Genomic DNA, 27,219 nt, shown 5'->3' with positions numbered 1-27,219 from the left:
GGGGTTCCTGAGGGCACCCTGGGGGAGGAAGATGTATTTCATCAGCCATCTCTTCCTAGTTTCACTTTTATGCACCTCCCTCCCATCGCAAACGATCCTGGTTTGTCGCAGTTAGAGGGAGTGCTACAGTTGCTACACTGTTTCACACTTCCCCAAATATCTAGACTTGGAAGCCATGGTTTTAGGACCATGAATGTACATCCAAGTGAAAGAAAAAAAAAAGTCTGGAGTAGGTGGTGGGATAAACTGGACAGAATGACTGGGTTCATAATGCAGCTGGGTAACATGAATCACATTATTTTGTTTGGCTCAAAAACAATCCTAAATCTTGATTATCCGTGCCTCAGCCACCCTCCAGAACATTTTAGTTCCTCTCGTCACATGATGACACAGCCTGGCTCCCCAAGCTAAACAGGTTTTCGGATTTTAGAGTTACATTTTGTAAATTTTCACTCTCTAAGAATTTGGGTCATTCTGTGCGTTATTCAGGACTTTCCGCTGTGCATGTTCATTTGCTGTGGCCAAAGGGTGGAAAGTAATCCAGGATTATGTGCATCCAAATTCAAACGCCGAGGAAGAGCGTTTTTCCATTGCAAGCCAGTGACCTTGGAGGACCAGCTCCCTGCCTCTGTTGTCCACGGCGATGCCCCGGCCTCTGGAGTGTTCCTCTGGTTTCTGACAAAACACCTACCATGAACCAGGAGTGACAACCTCTTCTGACAGAAGAGACAGTAAATTATCGACTGGGAATCAAAAAGGAAAGAAAACCCATGGAAATGTTTTGTTGTTGGTAACAGTTCAGTTTTGTTCCACATAGCCACACGGGACTTACCGTGAACCCTGGTCTCCATCGTTAGAGACGAAGGTCCTGTGTCCTCGTCCATCTCCGATGTCCATCTGTTCTGCTTTTGCTTAGTTTGGATTTTTACTTGATTGTTTTCACCTGCTCATGAAAATATGGGCAGTCTTTATTTCACTTGGAATATCTACAGACCTTTAAAATCGAATCGTGATTTTCTGATTATAGGGTCAATTTGTATTGATGGTAGAAAATTGAGGAGATGCACAAAATTGTGGGCAAAACAAAAATTGCCCCAAATCACACTTCCCCAAAGCCAGCGTTCCCATTGGAGCGTTTACTGGGCTCTTATTTCCCACCATTGCACATGATTATCAAGTGTCTGCTGTACATCAAGCACTACTCTGTTCATTATTTTTTCTGTGCATTTGTCTCTGTATTTACTTATTTCAGATTTTGCTTTCTTCCCTGTACTGTTTTATTGCTTGCATTTTCCCATTGGAAATTCGGTAGTGTTTTCACTGGTCTGTAGGATTGTCATACAAGCTTATCATGGTTTATTTAACTGTATACTTAATTTTACATATTTAGGAGATTTCTCATTTCTGGTCATAACTCATATCTGTATCTAAACCTTTGTGTGTTTGTTGTATTGTTACTTGGGCATAAATTGCTAAGTGAGATTCCTAGTCCAGGGTATAATAAACATTGTGTATGTATATGCCCCAGTGCAGCTGCAGAAATACCGTGGGACTTTCTCTTCTGTGAATAGTTGAATGAAAAGTTCCTTGTCATCGCAATTATACTCACATGGGATGCCATTTTCTTTAAAGTTTCAAAATTTCAATTAAAAAATTATTTATTTGATAGAGAAAGCAAGCACGTGCATGCATGAGTGGGGCGGGGGGAGGAGGACGTACAGGGAGAGAATTCCAGGCAGACTCTTTGCTGAGAGCAGAGCCTGATGTGGCGGTTGATCTCATGACCCTGAGATCATGTCCTGACCAAAATCAAGAGCTGGGTGCTGGGATGCCTGGGTGGCTCAATGGTTGAGCATCTGCCTTCAGCTCAAGGTGTGATCCTGGGGTCCTGGGATCGAGTCCTGCATTGGGCTACCTGCTCAGCAGGAGCTTGCTTCTCCCTCTGCCTGTGTCTCTGCCTCTCTCTCTCTCTCTCTGTGTGTGTCTCTCATGAATAAATAAATAAAATCTTTTTAAAAAAAGGAAAAAAAAGAGTTGCATGACCAACCGGCTGAGCTACCTAGGTGCTCTGAAATTCTGATTTTTAATACTTCATTTTGCATTGGTTTTATATTTTTGATGAATACATCAAATTTTGTACATGTTTGCTAGCTATTTTTTCTAGTTAGAACTGGCTTTAAAGCCTTTGTTTTTCATGCACACTGCAAATGTTTCTTCCCACTTTGTCTTTCCAGTTTTAATTTTGTTCACGGGGTTTTCCCCCCTAATTTCGGGTTGTTAGTATAATTCCATTCATCTCTGGTGCCATTTGTTTCATGTTGTTATGCCTGGAAAGTCCTCTACCTCAAGGCTCCCTGTATTTTTTTCTAGATGTTGGCTTGGTTTTTATAGTTAACTCTGTAGCCTAACCAACATTTATTTGGTGTATAATACACGGAAGGCAACCGATCACTTTCATCCATTCATACCCTATCTTGCTGCATTTCAGCAGTGAATGGTGGGGGGCGTGAGATGCGCTGGCAGATACAGAAATAATGATGAAGGATCTGGGGCCATGCTGCTGGGCTTCATGCCCCTCAACCTCTCTGTGATACTCCTAACATGCAGAGAGTGGTAAAGTTGTTAGAAGCATTAAATTACTATTTTTCAATAGTTCTACTTTTGAGATGTAATTCACATACCTATGAATTCACTGATTCAAATTGTATAATTCAATGGTTTTTATTTTTATATAATTTTTTGAAGATTATTTATTTGAGAGAGAGCGAGCGTGAGTGAGGGAGGCAGAGGGAGAGGGAGATTCTCTAGGAGACTCCCTGCTGAGTGCAGAGACAGATTTGGGGCTTGATATCATGACCCCGAATTCATGACCTGAGCCAAAATCAAGAGTCAGACACTCAACTGAGCCACCCAGGTGACCCTGTATAATTCAATGGCTTTTAAATACACTCATGCACATCTTTCTGCATCCAATACCATAATTACCACAATCGATTTTAGAACATTTTTATTACCCAAAAAAGCCTATTCTGGATGTGTTTCATTTGGATGGAATCACACAATAGGTGGTCCTTTATGATAAGTTTCTGCCACTTGGCATGTTTTCAAGGCTCCTGCATGTGCCAATACCTCATTCCTGTTAATCCTGAATTCTGCTTAACTTCATGGGTATGCAATATTTCTTTTATTCATTCACCCAGCTGATGGACATTTAAGCTGTTCCTACCTTTTGGCTGTTATGAATCATGCTGCTATGAATATTCCTGACAAATTTTTGTGTCACTGTATACTTTCACGTCTCGTGGGCATATACCTAGGAGTGGAATCGCTGGGTCCTAATGTCACTCTACTTCTGATTGTTTGATGAACAGCCAGGCTGCTTCCCAAAGTGGCCGCACCACTTTATGTTCCCATCAGCAGTGGGTGAGGGTTCTGATTCCTCCAACTCGTTGCCGTTTGATGACAACCATTCTATCTGATGTGAAGTGTTACCTCCTTGCGGTTTTGATTTGCATTTTCCTGATGACTAATGAAGCGCTGGCCATTTGTATATCTCCTTTGGGAAAAAATAGAGAATATATAGACAACCATATCCTTTGCTTGCTTTAAATTGGGTCATTTGCTTATTATTTAGTTGTAATAGTTCTTTATATACTCTAGATATTGTCTCTTATCAGATCTAGATTTATATCCAAGTGCAGACCCAGTCTGATGTAGGATTAGCAATATTTTTTTCTCCCATCCTGTGGATTTTCTTTTCAATTTCTTCATGGTGTCCTTTGAATCATAAAAGTTTTAAATTTTGATGATGCCTTAATATATCTATGTGGTCTTTTATTGTTTACTGTTTTGGTGTTGTACCTAAGAATCTATCCTAATACAAAGTCACTAAAATGTACACCTATGTTTTATTCTAAGAGTGTTATACTTTTAGCTCTTATATTTAGGTCTCTGATCCATTTGGGGTTAATTTTTATGAGATGTAAGGGTTCAACATTCTCAGCACCATTTGTTGAAGAGACTATATTTTTTCCCCATTGAATAGTCTTGGCACCCTTCTCAAAAATCAACTGCCCATAGACCTAGGAGTTTATTTCTGGGCTCTCAGTTCTACTGCACTGATCTTTATGTCTATGCTATGCCAGCACCACGCTTTCTTGATTGTCACAGCTTTGTTGTAAGTTTTGAAATCAGGACAAGTGAGTTCTCCAATTTTGCTTTTTTTCAGGACTGTTTCTGCAATTCTGTGTGCTTTGAATTCCTACGTGTGTTTTAAGATCATCTTGTCAATTTCTTCAAAGAAAGGGATTCGGGAGGAATTTCGATAGGGATTGTGTTGAATCTGTAAATCACTCTGAAGAGCACTGCTCCCATAAAAATATTAAGTCTTTTGTTCCATTAATATGGGATAGCTTTCCATTTATTTAGATCTTTAATTTCTTTCAACAATGATTTATAGCATAAAGTGTGAATGTTTTACACTTCTTTTATTAAGTTTATTGTGACTTTTAAAAATTCTTTTTGATGCTATTGTGAATGGGATTGTTTTCTTAATTTTTGGATTTTTCTTTGCTCCTGTATAGAATTTTAACTGATTTTTTTTAATTGATTGGTCTTGTATCTTGGAAACCTGTTGATCAATTAGTTAATATTTTAACCAGCAAGTGTCTGGCCCATAGTGTGATGTAAATGCTTAAAATAATGAAATAAAAATAATATAGTGAAATGCTTAAGGGACACAACAGAATGGTTCCCATGACTTTTTGGCATGGTAGAACTTGGGCTACTTTTTCAATTTCTTCTACACCTTTTCAGTTATTCTAAATATTCTTGAGTTAAACTTTGGTCATTCATAGTTACCTAAGGAGTCATTAGTTTCATCTAAATATTCAAATGTATTGGTTGGATAATTAATAATGATTAATTGTAAATCCATGGGTATTCTAACAAATATTGGGAACTGGATGACAGAATGGGGAGAAAGACCATGCCTGTTTCTTCACCTTATGTACAGGAGCCAACAGACATTTTATTTTTACTAAAAATAGTGGCTCAATTTTTATTTTTTCAAACCATTTATTTTTAATCAGTAAGGGAGAATTAAAAAACACTTTTAAAAAAATTTGAGTGTAGTTGAGACTAAGGAAAAATTTCTAAGTCCAGGTGGAGTGACGTAGTCATGGCACAGGGTTGTTCCCGGCCTGTGGACCGCCACTGCTGTGTCATGCTCATCGGTTTGTTTCATGTTAATGCCATGTCCTACTCCCATCACCTTCCTCCAATCCTATCATGGGTGAATATTCTTTCAAAGTGTATCTTTTTTGTTTGTGTTTTTGCAAAATGCACATTGCTTTGTGTGGCTGGGTTTTTAATTTATAATTGTTTTGTGCCCTATTACCACTTTTTCTTTATGTTTTTCACTGGGCACCATGCACATAATTAAGATCCACTCATGTTTCTGTTTATACCTCTGACCTGCCAACTCCTAATGGCTGTGTTATGCCATCCTGTGTGATCCACCCTCCCAGCATGGCTTCTACCTCCCGGGCATCACCAATAATCCTGCAACATCCTCTTGTACATGCCTTGTGGACTGTAAGAGAAGCGCTCTGGGACATGTTTTCTGGGGCGAGACTGCTGTGTCATGGTAGTGAGAATGGTCAGTGCTCTTCACATTGGCTGCTTCACTCCGTACTGCCACCAACAAATCAAGAGGACTCCTCTATCCCATCCTGCCCAATAGGAATGATTGAATTCACTAGCATCCCCAGCTAATGGATATGTGGATCTGACCAATAAGAGGTCTGGCCCTTACCCCTCAGCTCCGGGAGGTGATCTCAAAGCCCTTGGCATGTCGTGCCTGATAGAAGTGTGTTTGTTTCCCCAGGGACTTTGAGTCATGCCAAATAGTCACAAAGATATGAATTCGGGTGGGGGGCTGTGGGTCTTGCGTCATCAGCTTGAACTTCAAGGGGGGCGGAGACAGAGGTCAGCCAGCAGGGAGTAGGTCAAGCTTACGTGATGGTGCCCCAGTGAAGTCCCTGGCTCAGAGGAGCTTCCCTGGCTGGCAATGCTCTGCATATTGTCTCACATCATTATCAGGAAAGTAATGCTGCTCGTGACAACCAGAAGCTCTGTGCTTGGAACTTTCCTGGCTTCTGCCCTGGGCTTATTTCCACTTGTGTCCTTTCATTGCACGGAACAATTCCCATCAGCAGAACAGCTTTCTACGAGTTCTGTGAGTCCTTCGACAGATCATTGAACCTACAGGTGTTTTGGGGGTCTCCTGAAATTGTAATGGGTATCAAAAGTGAGGGTAGCCTTATGGACGGTTCCCTGAGAGTACATTCTCAAACCAGCCCCACTTCTCCCTGACACAACCCAAAGCCCACAGGGACTTCCAAATGGAATATGACTAAAAGTAGAGAGTGCTGTGTCTCTGTGGTCTCTCTGCAAGACTCCAGGAGAATGACCCGGAATGGGCATGACCTGGGATGACCTCACACCCAGGAGTGCACACCTCACTCAATACAGTACCACAGGGAGGGCTGCCTTGGGCTCCAGCAGTTCCCGGACATCTGTGCTAAAGTGAGGCCCAGGCAGGAAGAGAGGGAGCATGAGAGAATGGAATGTCTCTGCTCCTGGACATTCATATAAATTCCAGTGATTGAAAAAAAAAATAAATAAATTCCAGTGATTGAAGGAGGTCATTGGGTACATCACTCACTGCTCCCCTGTGCCTGGTACGTCCTAGGTGCCCTGTCAGCCTACAGATAACACACATCTTCACAGGGCACCTGCAGTGTGTGAGGAACTGTTTCAGGTTTCATGGGCTAAGCTGTGTCCCACCCCACCCAAGATTCGCCTCTTGAAGTGTTAATCCCCAGGGCCTCAGATTGTGCTTGAGTTAGGAAATTGGGTCGTTCAGATGTCATTAACTGAGATGAGACCATGCTGGAATCAGATAGATCCTTCATCCAGCCTGATTGGTGTCATGACACAAAGGATGCCACAAGAAGAGACATGCATGGAGAATGCTATGGGAAGGCTGGAGTGATGCCACCACAAGCCAAGGAGCTCCCAGAAGCTGGGATGGACCCCCCCAGTGCCTTCAGGGTGAAGCGTGACTCTGCCAACACCTCGGTCTCAGACTTTCGGCCTCTAGACTGTGAGACAATATTTCTGATGGTTAGGTCATTCATTTGGTGGCAACTTGGTATGACAGCCCTACCAAGGTTATATGATGCAGAATGGAGATGGATGAGGGGCATGGCAGGCAAGGTGTGCATTAATCCAGGGTACATGGCAATGGGGAGAGGGAGCCGTTGGGGCACTGGGCGAGCCGACAATGGTTGCACCAAAGAGCTGGCATCTCAGGCAGACCTTGAAGGTTGGTGGTGCATGGCAGGCAGGGAGGAGTGAATGGCCAGCGGGGCAAAGGAGTCAAGGTCGCGGGTGCAGGCACATCTGCAGAAGACAGACGTGTCCTGGCCACGGAGCCAATGAAAGGGTGGACGACGATGAGTCCAGGAGCCGGGCTTGCTGTGGCCACGTACTCAACCGCACGGCTGCTCCGACCACGACAGGCTTTGGCGCAAAGGCTGGGTCTGCCTGGATTATGACATGCTTGTTCCTGGTGAGTACAGAATTAATTCCTGCTGTGCCTGACCTGTTGTGTGAAGCGATTTAGTAAAATAGGTTCCAGGTGATTCCTCTGGTTGTGACCAAGAGGATTTATGCAAAAAAGGACGCAGACTTAACATCCTTCTTTGAGGCTGTGCTTGTTACGGATCCAGCTCACACATGGGGCTGCTAAATCTTCCTTGGTTCGCTGCTCGCCTGGGCTCGGGATGCCACCGTGCCTGCCTCATTTGTTAGGCTGTGACCCCACAGTGAAGCCAGAAGAGGGCTTGCTCATAACCACAGCTGGAAAATTAAATTTTATTTTCAACACATCTTTACCCTTCTTGCTGCTGATTTGTCTGGCTCCAAGCCAGTCTCCCTATGGCTTTGGTTTTAATATGTGGCCATAAACCCCTTAGTGTTACAGCCACTATAAGCTGGTCCTGGTGTCACTTTCCTCAATGCAGTTAATTAAATTCCGAGCACAGTGTGCAAACGAGATTGTAAAACTCCTTGGCTGGAGAGAGTTGGTTGGATACATCCAGGCGAACACTCAGATTATCTTTTTACAATGGTGTCAGCACAGAATGGGTGGAGGCCATCTGGGATTGGACAGGAAGTAACGCTTCTAAGGTCCTTTCAGAAATTCCACGATGCTCCCACCTTTAGATATTTACCTAAGAGAAATGAAGACACGGCCTGTGAAAGGCTGTCCCAAGAATGACAATAGGATGTTAGTGGTTTTAGCCCCAAACTGGAGACAATTTAAGTGTCTGTCAGCAGGAGAGTGGATAATAAGCAAACTGTGGTACATCCACGCCATGGACTATTGCTCAGTCATAAAAAGGGACAAACAACAGAAAATGTACATACTGGATGATTCCATTGTATGAAATCTATCGGCCAGCAAGACTAATCTGTAGTCACAGAAACCAGAACCCTGGCTCCTTCTGGTGCGTGCAGACCTGCCTTGGAACAGGTGCACCCCTTCCTGGGGTGATGAAAATAGTCCATGTCTTGACCATTGTGGTGATCGCATTGGTATATATGTTTATCAAAGCTCAAGCTTGATCAAGTCTGCACTTATGACCTGGGCGTTTCACTATATGTAAATATTACCTCATAATAATAAAAAGTTCCATAATGATACAACCCTGAGAGTTACCAGAGATTAGAGTGCTCAGCTAACTTACCTCTCAGGACAGGACTCCTCCGGCTCCAGCCAGTGCATGGGATGGCGGAGTAGACGGTAGATGGGGATCATCACCAGCATTCCCTCAGGAGTTTTCTTCCAGACCCTTCCAGACATCCCCCTGGAGGTAGAGCCTGAGGGAGTCATTCACACCGTGACTAGATACTCCACCTGGAGGAGAACCTCGCAGGTGGGGGCCGCCTGCTGGAGGGAAAGGCATTTATGAAGTGGCTCCTGAATGAGCCTGGTTCTGATGCTAAGAAAATAAGGAATTCTATCTTTCAGAATTCTACATGGGCCCATCTGTCTGCCCAGGACCGGTTAAGTGACTATCTGTGGAGCAGGTGCTGTGAGCTGCTGGTCACACTGGGTGGAACCGACCCCGCAGCTCATTGGACATCAGGTGTTTGTGAGAGTCTCTTCCACTGGGTTAGGGGTGGTTTGGGCATGAGATGGAAGCATACTGATTGCCTTTAGGGTTGGTATAACCTTTCCTTTCTCAGATGGTCCATGCTTATATGCTCCGCATCTCCCTGGGATGGCCAAGTCAACATGGCCAAACGAAATTCTCCATCTCCATCAAACTGTTTTTTCAGATTCCCCTTCACCCCACTTTTGTCAGTGGTCCAACCGTCAACTCATGGCCTCAGGCACAAAACCTAGAAGTTTTCCTTGATTCTTTCTTTTAAAACATATCCCAATCTAACACATTGGCAGTCTCATCAGCCCCACCTCCCAAATATCTCTTGAATCCAATAGGTTTCTTGATGTCCACTGCTGCCTTCTTTCCCACCTGGACCTTGTCCTCCTCACTGGCTTCCCTGCATCCATTTTTTGCCCCCTTCACCTATCTCATCACATCACCTGGCAAAGGCTCATGGGGTTTTATAAGCCAGAGACAAGAGCTCATAAAAGCCAAGCCCCTGAAATTACAAATCAAAACCATAATGACATACCACTTCATATCCATTAGGATGGCTATTATAAAAAAAAAAACAAAACAACCAGGGGCATCTGGGTGGCTCAGTTGGTTAAGCATCTGCCTTTGGCTCAGATCATCATCTCAGGGTCCTGGGATGGAGTCCCAGGCTGGGCTCTCTGCTCAGCGGGAAGTCTGCTTCTCCCTCTCCCTCTGCCCCTCCACCCCTATTCATGCTCTTGCTCTCTCAAACTCTTAAAAAAAATCCCAAGCACACAGACAATCCAGCCAATAACAAGTGTTGGCAAAGATGTGGAGAGATTTGAATACCATTTATTGCACCATTGGTGAGAATATAAAATGGTATGGCCACTGTGAAAAACAGTATGGCAGTTCCTCAAAACATTTAAAACAGGACCACAGAGCCCAGCAGTTCCACTTCTGGTTATACACTCCAGAGAACTGAGAGCAGGTTCTTATTTGCTCACCCACGTTCATGGCAGTAATATTCACGATAGTGAAAAAGGTGGAAGATCCCCAAGTGTCCACTGATGGATGAGCAGATAAATATGTCACACACACACACACACACACACACACACAGATACACGCACGCACACAAATGGAATATTGTTCAGCCTTTAAAAGGAAGTAATTCTGATACTTGCTCCCACGTGGATGAACCTTGAGGACATGATAGTCATGAAATGAGGCAGACACAGAAGATAGTACTGGCTGAATCCACATCTGTGAGGTCCCAGAGGGATCAGATCACAGGAAAAGGGAACAGGATGGGGTCGGGGGACCCCAGGCTGGGACAGGGAATGAGAATGAGTGTTTAATGGGTCAGAGTTTCAGTTTTATGAAATGAAAAGCTGTAGAGATGGATGGTAGAGGTGGCTGCACAAAAGGTGAATGTGCTCAGTGCCCCTGAACTGGTCACTAAAAAATTGTTAAAATTGTATATTAGGTATATTTCACTCCATTTTAAAGAACAAGCCAACTCTCGATCTGGGAGGTGCCCCTGGGCACCTCTGTGACACCCACTCTGGGGGCATGGTTGGCTGTGCGGAATTCCTGGCCCAGCTGGGCATGGGGCATTGGCTCTAGGAAACCCATCGGGTCCTGCCCAGAGCTTGAGGGGGAGAGGTGAGGATGGCAAAGCTGATAACAACCAAGTCCTGGTCGCTGCTGGCTGCTCCCACGGGGAAGGGGGCTGCCCCCTGCTTCCTAGCCACCTGCCCGCCCGTGTTATATCTGGGACCGTCCCCGCAGAGCCAGAAGCTGGCCACCCCTGCTCTGGTCTGCTACCTGTCTGCAGCCCCGCACCCCCACTCCCTTTCCAGAGCCCAACTTCAGCAAAAATACTAAGTATGAATTTATTTTTATGTGAATTACTTTTTAGATTTATATATATTTTTGAACATTCAAAAATGTTATAAAGAACATAAACCAATACTTAAAATACATGTTATTGTGTTTTTCTTTCTTCCTAGTCTTTTCTTGAGCATTGTTTAGAGAGATAAGCTAAGACTGTGTGCACAATTTTGTCTTTCGAAGTTCTCCACCCAGCATTTTCATTTTGGCATTTTCCCACACTGTACCAATTCCTCAGCGTGCCATTGGCAGCACCCATTTATATCACTCCTGCTTTGTTTCTAATATTTGATATTTTGCAAATAATTTTCCAATAAGCAAATGTTCTTGAGAATCTTTTTTTTTTTGGGGGGGGTACACATTTCTAGTGACCATATTGGAAGAGACTTCTGGATTGTGCTTTGGAAGGAGACTCACCAGGTCAAAGGTGGGAGTCCTTTTACAACGCCTCCCACACAGTGCCACGCTGTTCTGCTATTTGAGTAGGCTTGCTTGCCATGTATTTATTCTATTGTAAAGTTGTATACAAGCATGATTATTTTCTTGGTAGTAGCAGGGCTCAGACAATTTTTTTCAGTGAGTGTGAACTGAACACTTCTTACTTTCTTATTTATTTTTCACTGTCTTCGAGGGAGCCTGTACCAATTTACAGTTTCACAGAGTGTTCATGCCTCCAACTCTCCCCATGTTTCATATATGTATTTAATGTCTATAATACATATTATATAATAGTCGTATAATCGTTATTATATAGGTGTTATAATATATGTTATTTTATAATATATGCCTATTATAATACATAATAGTTAATAATAATTCAAAATTCCAATTTGATAGTAAAAGACAGCATTTAAAAGATTACATTTCTGGTTACTAGTGAGGTTGAATGTCCTCCCATACGTTTATTTACATTAGTGTTTCTTGTTTTTTGAACGTCTACCTGTGGGGCCTGGTGCTCTTACTGATTCACACAAGCTTTTCGTAAATGAAGCCTAGAAACGCCTCATTTGTCATATTTTTGTGGACATTCTGTCCCACATCACTTGTTTGCAAGTTTAATGAAGTGGACCAATGGTGTTCTTGGGTTGTCTCTCTCCTCCTCCTGCTGGCCTCCCTGTGCTCCGCTCCCGCTTCCCGAGACGGTCACCGTGAACAGGTGCCGTGAGCACACCACGTGGGGGCGGCCGGGGTGGGACGTGGGACCACGGGGAGTCTGGGCTCTCCAGACCCAAATGCAGGTAGCGGCTCAAGCGTGGGTCTGGGCAGGCTGCGTGATTCATCTCCGCATCAGGGAGACGTGCAGAACGAGGTCCGTCCGAAGGCGAAACGAGAAATGTGAAAACACCCAGCCCTCGTAAGAGATCACTAGAAGCTACAGCTCTGCCTTTATAACCAGCCCCAAATGACTAGAAAGGGGCTAATGTATGATCGCATTTAACAGTGGGCAATGCTGTGTGTTGGACTGTGTCCTCCAGAGACATGTGCTGAGGTCCCCACCCTGGTTCCTGTTTGGAACTAAGGTCTTGCACATGGAATCTGGTTGAGATGAGGTCATGTGGGATTCAGCTGGGCCGGAATCCTGTCTCTGGGTCTTTACAAGGAGGCCGCGTGAAGTCATACCGGGAAGTAAGGCCACGTGGTGGTGGAGGCAGTGGTGGGAGCACCCCGGATTGCTAGGGCCACCCGAAACTGGCCTTCTAGCTTCCAGGAAAGCCAGAGGCAAGATCCCTGGTGTTGTAGGGCCCTGGTCTATACAGTGTGCTGTTATGGTGGCCACAGGGACTGAGGTGACAAAGGAGGGGCCTGGCCTGTCTGGGTGCTGTCACATAGGTCATGGAGCTGCCTGTCAATGCCTCGATGGCCGCACCTTGCCCCCTGCCTGGTCTTCAGCAGAGGCGCTGGATCGATGCTGCCCCCTGCCAGGCCTCCATCCGTGGTTACGGCAGAGTCTATGCGATCACACCCACCTTCCCTTCAGCAGACCGCCTCTGTGTCCTGCTCACTTCTCCGCTCCTCAGCCTGCCACCCCGGCACCAGGCTGCTCGGGCCACCCCAAACCTCCCTGAGTCACCAACATTCGGGTTCAGTTCTGGAGACCGCGGCAGCTCTGGGGGATGCTGGGAGCTGGCTTTCCTCACAAAAGCTCTGTGCCCGTTGAGTGTGCAAGACCCACCGGGGCCAGGATGCCTCCAATGGCCTCAGCTCAGCATCTGGAGGCACCCAGTGGTGTCAATCCTCCTTAAGGTGCTGATTGCCACCCAGGAAGTCCAAGCCCTGCTCGTCCTGGCAGCGGTGCAGGCGAGAGTGAACGGGGGAGGCGCATCAGGGTCTCCATGTGGGGGACGGAGTCCAGGGCAGGGCCTGAGCATGTGTGACTGAGCAAGCCTGGATGAGACAGCGTCAGGGACATGTGGGTCTGAGACTATAGGAGCACAGAGTGAGGGCTATGGCTGAGACTCAGGGGCTCCCACATGGTCCCCTGTGCTGCCTCAGCACCCTGAGGACACCACAGAGCTCCTGCATCATTCTCTCCCATCTCATGGACGAGGGAAGCGGAGATGACAAAGGCCCTGAGGTCACATGGGAGGCCAGGGCCTGTGCAGGCCGGGTCCCCGCTCTGAGCACTGCAGCCTCCTCTACCTGTGTCACCTTCGAGCATCATTTCCATTTTGGTAGCTGGCCGGGAGGACAGCATAGCTGCCCTCAGAGAGGGTGGTGGCGAGGTGAGAACGCACAGCAAGAGGAGAAAGCCTCTTGGGTAAAGTAACTGGGTCTGCTCAGAGGGACCTGCTGCCAACAGAAAGCTTTTTCTGACTCATGAGCCTCGTCATTAAAGGGACACTGGTGTACTGCATCGGGGGGTAGGCGGGACAATCCTGCCTGGATTGGCAGTACCCAAAATACCTTTAAAACTTCTCTTTGCATTATTTTTCTTTTATCCTCCAAACGAATACCTATTTTGGGGTATGCTTTGGGATGTACATAATGTATTCTCACAGTAGTATATGGTATGCTTCATAAATAAGTAAATACACATACACTTGCGGTGCATGCTCAAAATACTGTTGCTCACACAGGCGTGCAGGCAGCTGAGCTTGGAGCCCCTGGAATACTCTGGGTGTGTATATTAGGGCTTTGCTCTACTTTAATCTGCTCCTGCAAAACCACAGTGCAATATGCAGAATTTTTTCCTAGTGATGTGAAGCATCTTCTTTTAGTTCTTTATTTGTAAGCCTCAGGCTTGCAAATTGTTTTCCCACACTTGATCTTATTAAATGCTCCCAGAAGCCTGGAGGGGCGGGCGGGTCTCGGGTATCCTCCAGGGCAGCCGTGAGGAGGGCTCACAACCGGAGGTACCCGAACTGCATTAGGATGGGAGGAGTTCTTTGTACCTTGAGGAGGAGCAGAGGGCTCAAGAAATGGCATGTGATCTCCACGGTGGCGGTGGTGGCAAACGCCACGTGAGTTACTGATGGGATCTGCTTCCACACCAAAGGAGATGCTGATGATGACATCCCGACTGAAGGCCCCCCCCCCCCCCAATCCTGAACTGAAAAACATGAATCAAACTTTAAGGAAATAAAGCAGAGGCAGCAAAGTGGCCAAGAGCATCTGGGGGCACCTGGGTGGCTCCGTACACGAAGTGTCTGCTTTGGGCTCAGGTCATGATCTCGGGGTCCTGGGATCGAGCCCTGCACTGGGCTCCTTGCTCAGCAGGGAGCCTGCTTCTCCCTCTCCCTCTGCCCCCAGCTCCTTCTCTCTCTCACTCTCAAATAAATACATGAAATCTTTAAAAAAACAAAACAAAAAAGAGTATCTGGCCATCTCGTCACCGCACCCCTCAGCCAACTTGCTGGCCCCTGAGCCCTTGCTCGGAGCTCAGTGGTGTTGGACTCACGGGGCAGATCAAGAGAATAAAGGAGACCTTCTTTCCAACATGAGAGCCCATGGTGTAAAGGCTGCTTGGTGCAGTGAGTGATGTTGTGACGTGAGTGTGGGAGAGCCAGGGGACACCCAAATTCTTGTCTGGGGGTGGTGGGCGGCTGTCTGCTTCTCTGCAGAGGGTAGAAAAAGGAATGCATCGTGAAGGTCAGTGTCAGAAAGAGCTTCATGGAAAAGGTGAGCTATAAGTTGGGCCTGAATAGTGGGAGAGAATTTCTGTAAGTGGGACAGAACAGGGGTGCGGTGAGCATCATCATCTATTAGGGAAATGCAAGTTAAGGCATAATCGGCTACCCTGGTGCAGCCCACCAGGTGACCAACAACCGGCTCTAGGACGTGCTGGCAGGAATGAGCAGCTGCTGGGACGCAAAGACAACACTGATCGGAATGCAGACTGGCCCTCAGGACTTTGGGAAACAGTTATGTGGTTTCTCCTGAAGCTAAACACATATACCTGCTCATGACCCAAGAAACCCTCACCCGAGTAGGTACCCAAGAGAAATGGGTGCTTACGTCCTTGAGAAGACATGTCCAAGATCTTGTGTAGCAGCGTTAACTATGAGAGTCCAGACGGGACGCTGCCAACCATTCACGAACAGTGGGATGGGGCGGGCGGGGTGGGGGTGGTGGTACCTGGGGTCTATTCCCAGGGTGGATGCAGCCACACGCGGATCTCTCTCAGACATGACACAGAGTAGAGGAGAGCGGATGAGTAACAGCAGCAGGACAGCACTAGTGCGTGGTCATGTTTGCACGGAGTTCAAACACAGGCAGTGCTCGTCCATGGTGAAGTGTAGAGAAGTAGTGACCTGGCAGGGGGTTGGGGTGCAGGGGGTGGAGGACAAGTGGCCATGAGAGAACCTTCTGGAAGCTGGAGATAGTCTATGTCTTGACGTGGGTGATGGTTACACAGGTGGGAACACAGGTAAAAATGTGCCCACTGTCTCCTGGAGATTTGTGTGGTTTACTGTACTGGAGTTATTAGCTCAATAATACTGGAGTTTTAAAAATAACCAAAAACTGGTACACCTGGGTGGCTTAGTGGTTGAGCATCTGCCTTCAGCTCTGGACATGATCCCGGGGTCCTGGGATCAAGACCCACATCAGGCTCCCCACAGGGAGCCTGCTTCTCCCTCTGCCTGTGTCTCTGCCTCTCTCTCTGTGTCTTTCATGAACAAATAAATAAAATCTTTTTTAAAATAAAAATCTTAAAAGAAATTAAAAAAAGAAAAATAACCAAAAATAATAAAGAAAAGACAATTCAGGCAACAAGAAAGAACCACATGCGCAGTAATTCACTGGGAGGAACTTCTTCCTTTGTTTTGAGGAAACCAGAGTCTGATCGTTTGAGTTATTCTCCTCCTTACATCCTCCCCGAAGCAGAAATACACACCTCTGCAAACACGTGTGTCCACGTCGGTGCCTGGCTCCCATCCTCGTCGCTAAAGGCTGTAACATGTCATCCGTCCTGGGCTGCGGGGGAAATGCTTTGAAATGCATCAGTATTCCAGAGCAAAATCGCCCTTTCCTTGAAGCTTCATTGAGCAAGATGTGTTTCGGAGATTGGAAATATGTAGATTTATTTAGTTTCTAAAACAACACCCTGTACATGAGGGCCACCGAGCGAGTCTGCAGAGGGAAGGATTTGAAACTGTTTTAACATGCAGAAAACTGTGGGCCGTGGCTGTGGGGTGCACCTGTCACTCCTGCTGGTCGGGCGGCGACAGAAGAGAGCAGGCATCTTTCCTGCTGTGAACTTTCCACGGAAGAGGAGGAAATAGCGAGTTAGGAGTGATCGCAGGGGGGGCGCGGGGAGGGGCACTGGACTCGGGGCCCGTGGGAGGCCCTCAGTGGTACTCACATGTTGCAGGAGTAAAAGGAGATTAAGTAGAACGTCCAAAGTCTTTTTTCTGCAAACAGCACAGAGTCAGCTCTGGATAAACCGTCCAAGCTGGAGGACTTGACATCCCCCTCTGGCTCTGGGGTTCTGGCCCCGCGGCCTCCCTCCAGGGAACCCCACACGTCCAAGGCACACCGCATTCCCCCCTCCAGTCTCCCCGGCAGGTCCTCCTCTAGGCCCCGTGCTGACAGGTCTTCACGGGTATGGGCTGAGCGTGGTGGGGAGAGGTGAGGCCATGGGGTGCAGCAGGGATTTGCATTCTCAGAGGGGTCAGGGCTGGGGCGCGGCCCCATATGTTTGTCCCCTTGCAGAATCCCAGGCATCCACCCAGGATGCACGTTTGCACAGCTAGATCCGCCTCTGTGCGTGGCGGCCTGCCTGCAGGTGCCGGAGCTAGCAGATGACCGAGGCCTTGGGTCATAATTTCTGGCTCCAGTAAAATCCTCACATATATTTTTTATACCTGTTCTAAATTCATTTGGGCTCTGGGCCTCTGAGGCCACGCTAATAATGTGCGGGGCCGGGAAAAGGCAAATGGGGCTCGGCTGGCCTCATACTGTCGTCTATAAAAAGGGGAAAAGAAAACCCTGAATATTTATGCCTGGGCTCTTGGACCCAAACCCCCTCCATCCATCTTGCTCCAATTCCCGGACGCCGTAAAGAGCCAGCTGCCGCCCCTCTTTCCCTGATGGCCCCACCGCTCATGTCCACGGATGCATTCCCGGCCACTTCCTTCCCGGTGTTTGACACCAGAAACTCTCCACGGCATTTGGTGTGGGGAAGCATCTGGGGGCACGATCCGAGCCATCCGGCATTTGGTCACTGGTGCTTGCATGGGTAACCAGTGCCAAAAAAGACATTTGGGTGCTCGAGGATGCCTGCTTTCGAAAGTTCATGACACGCACCTTGAATTTACAGATCTACATCAGTGCCTGTTTTCACCAAAGAGGATTTCTGCTTTTACAAGAAAAGCTGGTTCCTGTACTGAATGTAGGCCATTGTGGCTTACGAAAGGTTTTATAGAAACGCCTTCCTTCCTGTTACTAGGGGAAACCTGCATCTAACACAAACCTTCCGTCAGCCACAACTGTGGAAGTAACAGGGGATTCAGGTGAATTAAAAGAGGCATGACATATTCTGATTAATTCAATTAGAGCAAGAAAAAGACTTTTATTTCATTGTGGTCCTTAAAATGTTTCTGGAGCTTGAAGTGACTTCCCTGCTTCTGCAAATCCCATCTACAAACATAAATCTTTCTAGGACGAAAGGATCATCTTAGTTTAAGGAATCACCAGGCCAGAGAGGAAACCGGCCCGAATTCTAGATGGAGGGGTATCTCTGGTGTGCTGGCAAACGTTCATCGGCTGGCTCTCCAAGGGTAGAGGCTCCGATTTGTGGCGTTTACCAATTTCATGGTGTAAATACTCATGCATGGCGGACTTCAAGTGGCCATTGTGATGTCCCTGAACATGAGTGGGGATGACATGTGTGTAATTGGCTCTTACAGCTGGTAGGAGCCAGCAGGTGTGCCACTCACAGAAGAATTTTTTTTTTTTAAATTTCAGCTATGAATTTATTCAGGCAGTAGAAACTGTCTTTTCCTTTAAGATGCTTTTAGTTGACTAAGAACTAGTCCAACAAAGCTAATTGTGGAGCTTGGAGTTTCACATTCATTGCTCTCTGCTGGCCTGGATTGGACGGTGTTGCTCACTCATCCCCCACCTTCCTTGTCCTTGAGGAAGGGCTCGGCTGCTCACCCAGTACAGGTTCCCAGGTTCTCCCACCTTAAATTCATTCCTCTCGAGAGGAGCTGCTCTTTGAGGTACTTTGCATAAAGTTGCATGAGCCCACAAGAGGAACCTCTTCCCAGAGGGGCAGGGCCCAAGGAAGTTCCTCATCCCCAGCTCCAGGCCGGGACAAGGGAAAGGCACATGAGTTCTCCGCTGCTGGCTGTTCCTGTGTCGTTGGGATCCGCCTGCAGAATTCGTAAAACACGCTTCCCTGAGTCCCCCTGGGCGAGGGAGGGGGGAGCAGCAGGATGCGGATGAAGATACAACAAAACATTAAGGCCACCACTATCCTTACATTTGCAAACTTGAGTCCTCTGTACCTCCTCCTTCCCCCACCCTGCCCTTCTTAAAAACGGGGATTCAGGTATGGCTAACCCATTTTGGTACACACATTAGTGATGTAATGATGTTGTCCACATTTGCCTACAATCTAAGAATTTTTGTCAGATGGGGAATTTGAAGTCAGATATGTAGTTTGTTCAACTGAGAGAAGCCAGAAAGAGGAGAATGTTCCACTCTCAGGGAGACCCCCTGGATCCAGGTTACCTATGCTCGCAGAACATCCAGGGTTCTTTCCCTGCGGCGCCGCTAGACACAGACAGACGGCATTTATTAGTGTCTGCGTCTGCTGCTGCACGGTAAGTAGTATGTTTAGGTGTGTCCTTACGGCGCGGAGTAAAGCTGTGTGGGAGAAAGAGAAGCCATGTGGAAGAGGATGGCAAGGAGGAAGGAAACAAGGAAGGGAACCCAATGATGGAAAATGAGAGGAGTTTTAAGACCCTGACACCCCTCCCCACCTGCCCAAGCATCTCCCTGTCCCCTGCCCCCAGCATCCCTCTGTCTGCTCTTTGGAGCTAGCTTGCCAAACACTCACCTCCTGGAGCTTTCCCACTGGCGAAGGTCCAGGAGATGACAGTTCTGAGCCAATTCCATTTGTCACCCTTGGCGAAGATGAGGCTTGATTCCAAACTTCCATTTCAACCCCAGCATTCTAACTCGGATTAAGTGATTGAAAACAGGTGCAGTTTGGGGCAGAGAAATGGCTTGGAGTTTCTCCAAGGAAGGATTAGATGCATTACCAAGAGAAGAAGAATAAGAAAAAAATAGTATCAGATCATATGTGATGCTCCCTCTTTCCAGAGCATTCTGAAGGAGCGTGGTGGCAAGATGGCGGGTTTGAGTGCTGAGTGCTGACAGCCAACACTGAACACCATGTGGCAGGCCGACGAACCCCTGTTACTCGTGTCCTGGTCTCAGACGAGTTCCGTCTGCTGAGCTAGCTGGTCTGTTTCTTTGCTGGGTGGTGGTGGGGGGTCAAACTGGGGAGACATCATGAGGCAAGAGTACTTCTCTCTACGTAACAGGCCTGAGGGAAGACTGTTGAAATCTTGCATGAAGAGGAGATAATCCCTTGGACTGTATAATCATTTTGGAAATATGAGGAAACCCAACTATCTAAGGGGACTGCAGCTGACTTGAACCAAATTTGAGGTTGGAAACCAGATTTGGGACCTTGACCACTAATAAGACATTGAAAATACGGGAAAGAAATCTGGAAAATTGACATCCAGCATGACTCAAGGTTGTCTGATGTTCTATAACTGTGCTGAAGGCGGGAGGAAGGATGTTAGGGAAGGGATTAAAATATGGTCTTGACCTGAAACTCCCCATCAAATTACTGTCCAGTGGTAGAGATTTAGTTGTCACGACCGGTGGGGGTGAAGGAGATTTTTGGACAGAGGCCTGCTCGGGACTCCCCAAAGCCCCCATCCTGGAGACCGCTGCGGGTGATGGCTCGTAATCCACTGAAACCACTCAGATCCTGGCTACCTTGACATATGGCTATTTTAACTCCAGCAAAAGGATAGACGGTGTTACTCTGGATGTCACCATTGGGTATATCGAGTCATTTCCACATTAACCTGCCTTTATTTTCCAGAAATGACTGCCAATTTACAGGCAACTGCTCCAGATCTTAGATGCTGGCACCGTTGCAAAAAGCCACACCATATTTTTCAAAGCCATCAGAGTATGAAATGAACCTATGAATATGAAAAGGGGCTTCAAGCCTATTAGCTGATGATTAATTCCTATCTCGGGTTGAGAGGGAGGGATAGGATATTACCAGCATAGAAAGCTCATTTAACTAGCTTCTGGTCAAGAACACGCATGAGAGAAGCAACCACGCTTCGGTTGGTAAAAAGGATGTAAAACTCCTTCACCAGAACACACATGAAGAGGAGAGAACCCAGGATGACCAGGACGGGCTGTCTGCCTCTGTAGATGCTGCTGCAGACACCAAGACCAAAACAAAACGGGCAATGCCATGTTTATAAAACATGCCTCTAGCCAAAATGTCCTGGATGGCTGGCCTGGCATTTTGATTATTTCTTCTCTGAGAACTTTAGTATTATGCAAGCTCCTATCATTTCCCCCTTTATACCATAAAAAAATCTGACTATTCAATTTTAAGGATATAGCCTATTAGGATTTCTCTCACCATCTTACTTCCAACCACTTGCCATTTTATCAGGCATCTTATGCCCCAGTTGGATGAAATCCTTAGTCTTTACTATATGCAGAATATTCCAGTACCTTTTATCCTCACTTAGCTTTGGGACATGTAATCCTAAGAGGTCAGTTTTAACAGTTTTGGCAATCGTGATCACCACCACGCAAAATAAGATGTAGACCTAGAAAGGCATGTTCCACTTGCCACCCAGCTTCCCACCCCCAAAACCACCTCCTGGTTTCTATCACCATGGATTTGTGTTTTTTTTTTTTTTTTAATCTGTTCTTGGACTTCATAGGATGACATCATATTATATGTATTCTTTTGCTTCTGGCCTCCTTTATATGACATGATGTTTGTGGGATTCACCCACACTGTGTATCAATACACAATACGTCAATAGTTTGTTTCTTATTGCTGAGTAGGATTCCATTGCCTGCAATTTGTTTATCACTTTCTGAACTAATCCACAATTTATCCATTTTGTGTTGATGAACATTGGGATTTACGGACAAGGCTGTCATGATCATTCTTGTACCCATGGTTTGTTCTTAATGTATTTTAATTTCTCTCCACTGAACACCCAGATAAAGACTTGCTGGGTTATAGGTAAATGTGTTTAATCTGATTGGTCCTTCTACGTGGCTGAGCCATCTTACATGCCCACCAACGACATGGGGGTTCCAGGAGCTCGGAATCCTCACCAACAGTTGGCAATGCCAATTTTTTATATGGTTAGCCACTGTAGTGGGTGAGAAGTGCTTCTCTCCTTTCTGTTTGGCCAACTGCTCTTCATCCTTCAAGATGGCTCAGATACCTCCCTTTCTGTGGGGCTTTCTGGCTTTGCTCTGTTCCCTCCAGAACTGGTGTGGCCTTGGTTCTGAATTTGAACCATCTGAGAACCGTCTCCTTCCTTCACAGCTGTGAGCTCCCTGAGACAGAATTTTGTATCTCTGCCCCTCCAGTGCCTAGCTAGCAACGTGCCTGGTTCATAGCAAATGCCCAAATGAGTCTGATAAATGAATGAGGAGTAGAGACAGAGTTTGAAGCTGGCTTCTGATTTTGGAATCTTGGCATTTCTGGGGGCACCTGGGTGGCTCAGTTGGTTAACTGTCTGCCTTTGGCTCAGATCATGATCCTGGGATCCTGGGATCGAGCCCAATGTTGGGCTGTCTGCTTGGTGGGGAGTCTGCTTTTCCCTCTCACTCTGCCTGCTGTTCCCCCTGCTTATGCTCTCTCTCTCTGTGTCAAAATAAAATATTTTTTAAAAAAGAAATGTTGGCATTTCTGATTCTTTTAAAAAGGGAATTTCAAAAGACACTGGGGTTAAACTGTATAAAGTGTTATCAATATATTGATTGATGGTGTCCAATACCGTCTTCCTGTCCTCAAATTCCTTAGCAGATCACATTGGGCAGCAGCACTAAAATTTGTTTTGTTTGAATCCTAAGAGGGTAGAGGGAGAAAACAAAGCCTGGGCAGCACTGTCTACAGCACAGAGTGCTGCCTTGATTGTGCCTTTCATATGGACCTTTAAAAAAAAAGATTTCATTTATTTCTTCATGAGAGACACACAGAGAGGCAGAGACACAGGCAGAGGGAGAAGCAGGCTCCATCCAGGGAGCCCGATGTGGGACTCGATCCCAGGACCCGGTATCACAACCTTAGCTGAAGGCAGGCAGATCCCCAACCAATGAGCCACCCAGGTGCCCCCATATGGACCTGTTTTAACGAAGAAGTCAGCCTCCGTGCACACTGGAGAAGTTGCTCGTCGTACTGTGGGGCAGAGGCCGCCTCTGCTTCATCCTCATGGCGATCACCGGCCATGGTCACCTGGGCCAGCAGGGTTCCTGGCTGACTCCGTGTTCTCCATGCCCTGACCCAGTGTGTCATATGTGAGTGAGACCAACGAAGATGGCACATAGTGGCTGGAGTCCACACGGAGGGAAGGCCACACGGCCCACTATCAGGAGGAGGAGTGGCGTCAAGGGCTACAGTTTCATCGTCCCCCCTCCTTTGCAAGCAGGACTATGAGACTCACACCTCTAGCCAGTGTGCAAATGGACCGGGGCCTCAGGGCTGCCCCACTGCGGTGGGCCGTGGGGGTGGGACAGGGGTGGGGGAAGTGGATGCCACCCTGACATGGGCCATGATCCAGCATCAATTCTCCCTGAAAGGTGTGTATTTTTTTGTGCTTTTTTTATCATTACACATATAACCCACAAATATATTTTCTTTTCTTTTTTCAACGTTAGCAGCTTTATTGAGATATAGCTGACATACAACAAACTCCATACATTTATAGGACAACATGAGATACTACACACGCATACAAAGTCATCCCCACAGTCAAAGCGGCCACTATATCTGCTCCCCGCAAAACGTTTCTTTAAACCACTCCCTCCTGCCCACCACGAACTGTCTCTCACCTGCCCATCCCCAACAAAAGGACCTGCCTTTGGCTGCTATGGATTTGCCTGCGTTTCCTAGAATTTAATATAGGATAAGATCCTACAGCACGTTCTCTGCTTTGCCTGGTTCTTCACTCAGTGCGTTTGTTGGTTGAGATGTGTCCGTGAGGCTATGCGTACTCTACCTGCCGTCTACATCCTTTCTGTGCCTGAGCAACATCTCCATACGAATGCGTCACAGCTGGTTTCCCGGCTGATGGGACATACAGGTTGGTTCCACTAAGTACCCTTTCATTTTCTGGGGCAAATAGCTGGAAGGCCTAAATTATATTGTATGTGTGTATTTAATGTTTTCAGGAAACTGTGAAATTGTTTTCTAAAGTGGTTGTACCACTTGACATTGCTACCAGCAGCGAACATAACACTGGTTTACAAGTCAGCTGCTTTCATTTTAGCCCTTTGGAGAGGTGTGTAGGGGTATCTCACTGTGATTTTTTTTTTAAGATTTTATTGATTTATTCATGAGAGGCACAGAGAGAGAGGCAGAGACACAGGCAGAGGGAGGAGCAGGCCCCTCGCAGGGAGCCTGATGTGAGACTCAATCCCTGGACTCTGGGATCATGCCCTGAAGATGCTCAACTGCTGAGCCACCCAGGCATCCCACTTATTTATTTATTTATTTATTATTTTCTTTATTACTGTGATTTTTATTTTTATTTTAAAAAATATTTTATTTATTTATTCGAGAGATTGAGAGAGAGAGAGAGAGAGAGGCAGAGACACAGGCAGAGGGAGAAGCAGGCTCCATGCAGGGAGCCGATGCAGGACTCGATCCTGGGACCCTGGGATCACGCCCTGAGCTGAAGGCAGATGCTCAACCGCTGAGCCACCCAGGCGTGCCGACTAGTGTGTAACATAATGCAAGGCTTGATCTCGTGACCCTGAGATGATCTGAGCCGGGATCAAGAGCGGGACACCCAACTGACTGAGCCACCCTGGTGCCCCACAAGGCAAGTGTTTTAATTGGCTCTGTCCTTTGTGGAGTGGGATCAGGCCCTGGGCTGAAGGCGACTCTAAACCGCTGAGCCACCCGGGCTGCCCTATTGATGTCATTTTTAAAACGGTCACAGATACACAGGGAATTACAAGGTGATCACAAAGAGTTCCAATACACCTTCACCCAGTTGCGCCCAATGGTTTCCTCCTATACGGCAAAATTGCAGGCCCAGGAAGCTGACACTGGTACAACGTGGGTGTGTAGCCCTGTGTGCTACAGAATAGCACATTCTGGATTTGTGGAACCACCACGGCAATGGAAGCACAGGACTGTTCCATCGCCACAAGCTCTCTCTCCCATACCTTTTCACAGTGACCGCCATCTCCCACCACCCATTCCTACACCCTGGCAACCACAGATCTGGTCTCCATCTCTAGAACTTCGTTGTTTCAATGTTGTTACATGAATAGGACCATACTCTCATCTTCATACTCATGCAGTACTTTGACGAGATAGTTTCTTTTCTCGTACTGTCCTCATAAAATTTGTTGGCAAGTGTTCTTACCTCTTCTGTTTTTTGGAATGGATTCTACAGAATCGGTGCTAATTTTCTTTAGATATTTGGTTGCGCTCTCTAGTGAATCCACCTCAGTGTGGGAAATTTTTTTATAGGATTCTTGAAATTAGGAATCAATTTCCTTGATGCTACGAGGCTATTCACATGATCTATTTCCTACTGAGTGCCTTGTGGTAGTTGGTCCTTTTCAGGGAATTCATCTACTTCATCTGAGCTGTCAAATTTATGTCGGTAGAGGTGTTTGCAGTATTCCCTTATTATCTTTTTGACGTTTGCAGAATCTGTAATGCGTTCCGTCTTGTTCATAATAATTGTGTCTTTTTTATTAGTCTTGCTGGAGGTTTGTCCATTTTCTTATCTTTTTCAAATAACCAGCTTTTTGTTCTACTGATTTTTGTTGATTGTGTTTTTAAAATTTCTTTGATTTCTGCTCTTACCCTTATTATTGACTTCCTTCTTGCTTTGGTTTTATTTTTTTCTGTTCTTTTTCTAGTTTCTTGAAGTGGAAACTTCAGTTACTAGTTTCAGAATTCCCTCACTTTTAATGTAAATATTCAGTATTATAGATTTCCCTCTTAGAGCTCTTTTAGCTGATTTGTATTTTCATTCATATTTAGTGATATGTACCTTTAAAACTTCCCTGAGACTCCTTTGACGCATGGATTATTTAGAACTGTATTTTTTAGATATCAAATATTTGGAGAATTTCCTATTACCTTTTAGTATGGATTTGCAGTTTGAGTCCAATGTTCTCAGACTATGTACTCTGTACAGTTTCAGTGCTCTTAAATACAATGAAATTTGTTTTATGGCTCAGGATATGATCAATCATGGATAATGCTCCATGAATAGTTGAAAGAAATGTGCTAGCTTTGAATGGGGTTTTCTATAAATGTCAATTCATCCTGATAGTTGATGGTGTTGTTGAGCTTTTGCGTAACCTTATTTTTTTTTTTGTGCGGTTGTTCTTTTTTTTTCTTTTTTTAAGATTTTATTTATTTATTCCATGAGAGATACACACACACAGAGAGAGGCAGAGACACAGGCAAAGGGAGAAGCAGGCTCCATGCAGGGAGCCCAACTTGGGACTCCATCCTAGGACTCCGAGGTCATGACCTGAGCCAAAGGCAGATGCTCAACCACTGAGTCATCCAGGTGCCCTGTCCAGTTGTTCTTTCAACTGTTGAGAGAAGGGTGTTGAAGCCTACAACTAAGATTGTAGACTGGTTCTTTTCTCCTTTCAGTTCTATCAGTTTCTGCTTGTTATATTTTAGTTCTGTTGTTCAGTGCACACATATTTAGGATTGCTGTATCTTCTCACTGAACTGACTCTTTAATCTAACGTCTCTCTGTCTCTGATAATTTTCTTTGCTCTGAAGTTTACTTTATCTGGTTTTATATAGCCATTGTTTTTTTAATTAACATTTTCCTCTTCTTTTACTTGTGACTTGCTTATTATATTCAAAGTAACTTTACTATAAATTATAGAACACTACATCAGAAACTAAGTATATACTATATGTTGGCCAATTGGATTTAAATTAAAAAATTAAGTAACTACTACAGAGAGCAAATAGTTTGGTCATCCTCTCCCGTCAATCTCTGGCTTATACTTGGTTTATTTAGATTACTTAATTTTATGTAATTACTGAGATCTTAGCACTGCTATTTTATTTTTTGTTTGCAGTTTGTTCTGCCTGTATTATGCTTTTCTGTTTACTTTCCCTGCCTTCCTGGGGGTTACATGAGCATTTTTTATAGAACTCTGTTTATAGGAGATCTCTGGGTGGCTCAGCAGTTTGGTGCCTGCCTTTGGCCTGGGGCGTGATTCTGGAGTCCTGGGATCCAGTCCCACATCGGGCTCCCTGCATGGAGCCTGCTTCTCCCTCTGTCTGTGTCTCTGCCTCTCTGTCTCTCTGTGTCTCTCATGAATAAATAAAATCTTTAAAAAAAGAACTCTTTTATTTGTCTACAGTGAT

Source organism: Canis aureus, chromosome 8, assembly GCF_053574225.1.
Source record: "Canis aureus isolate CA01 chromosome 8, VMU_Caureus_v.1.0, whole genome shotgun sequence".
Classification (NCBI taxonomy): domain Eukaryota; kingdom Metazoa; phylum Chordata; class Mammalia; order Carnivora; family Canidae; genus Canis; species Canis aureus.
This window is presented reverse-complemented; position numbering follows the sequence as displayed.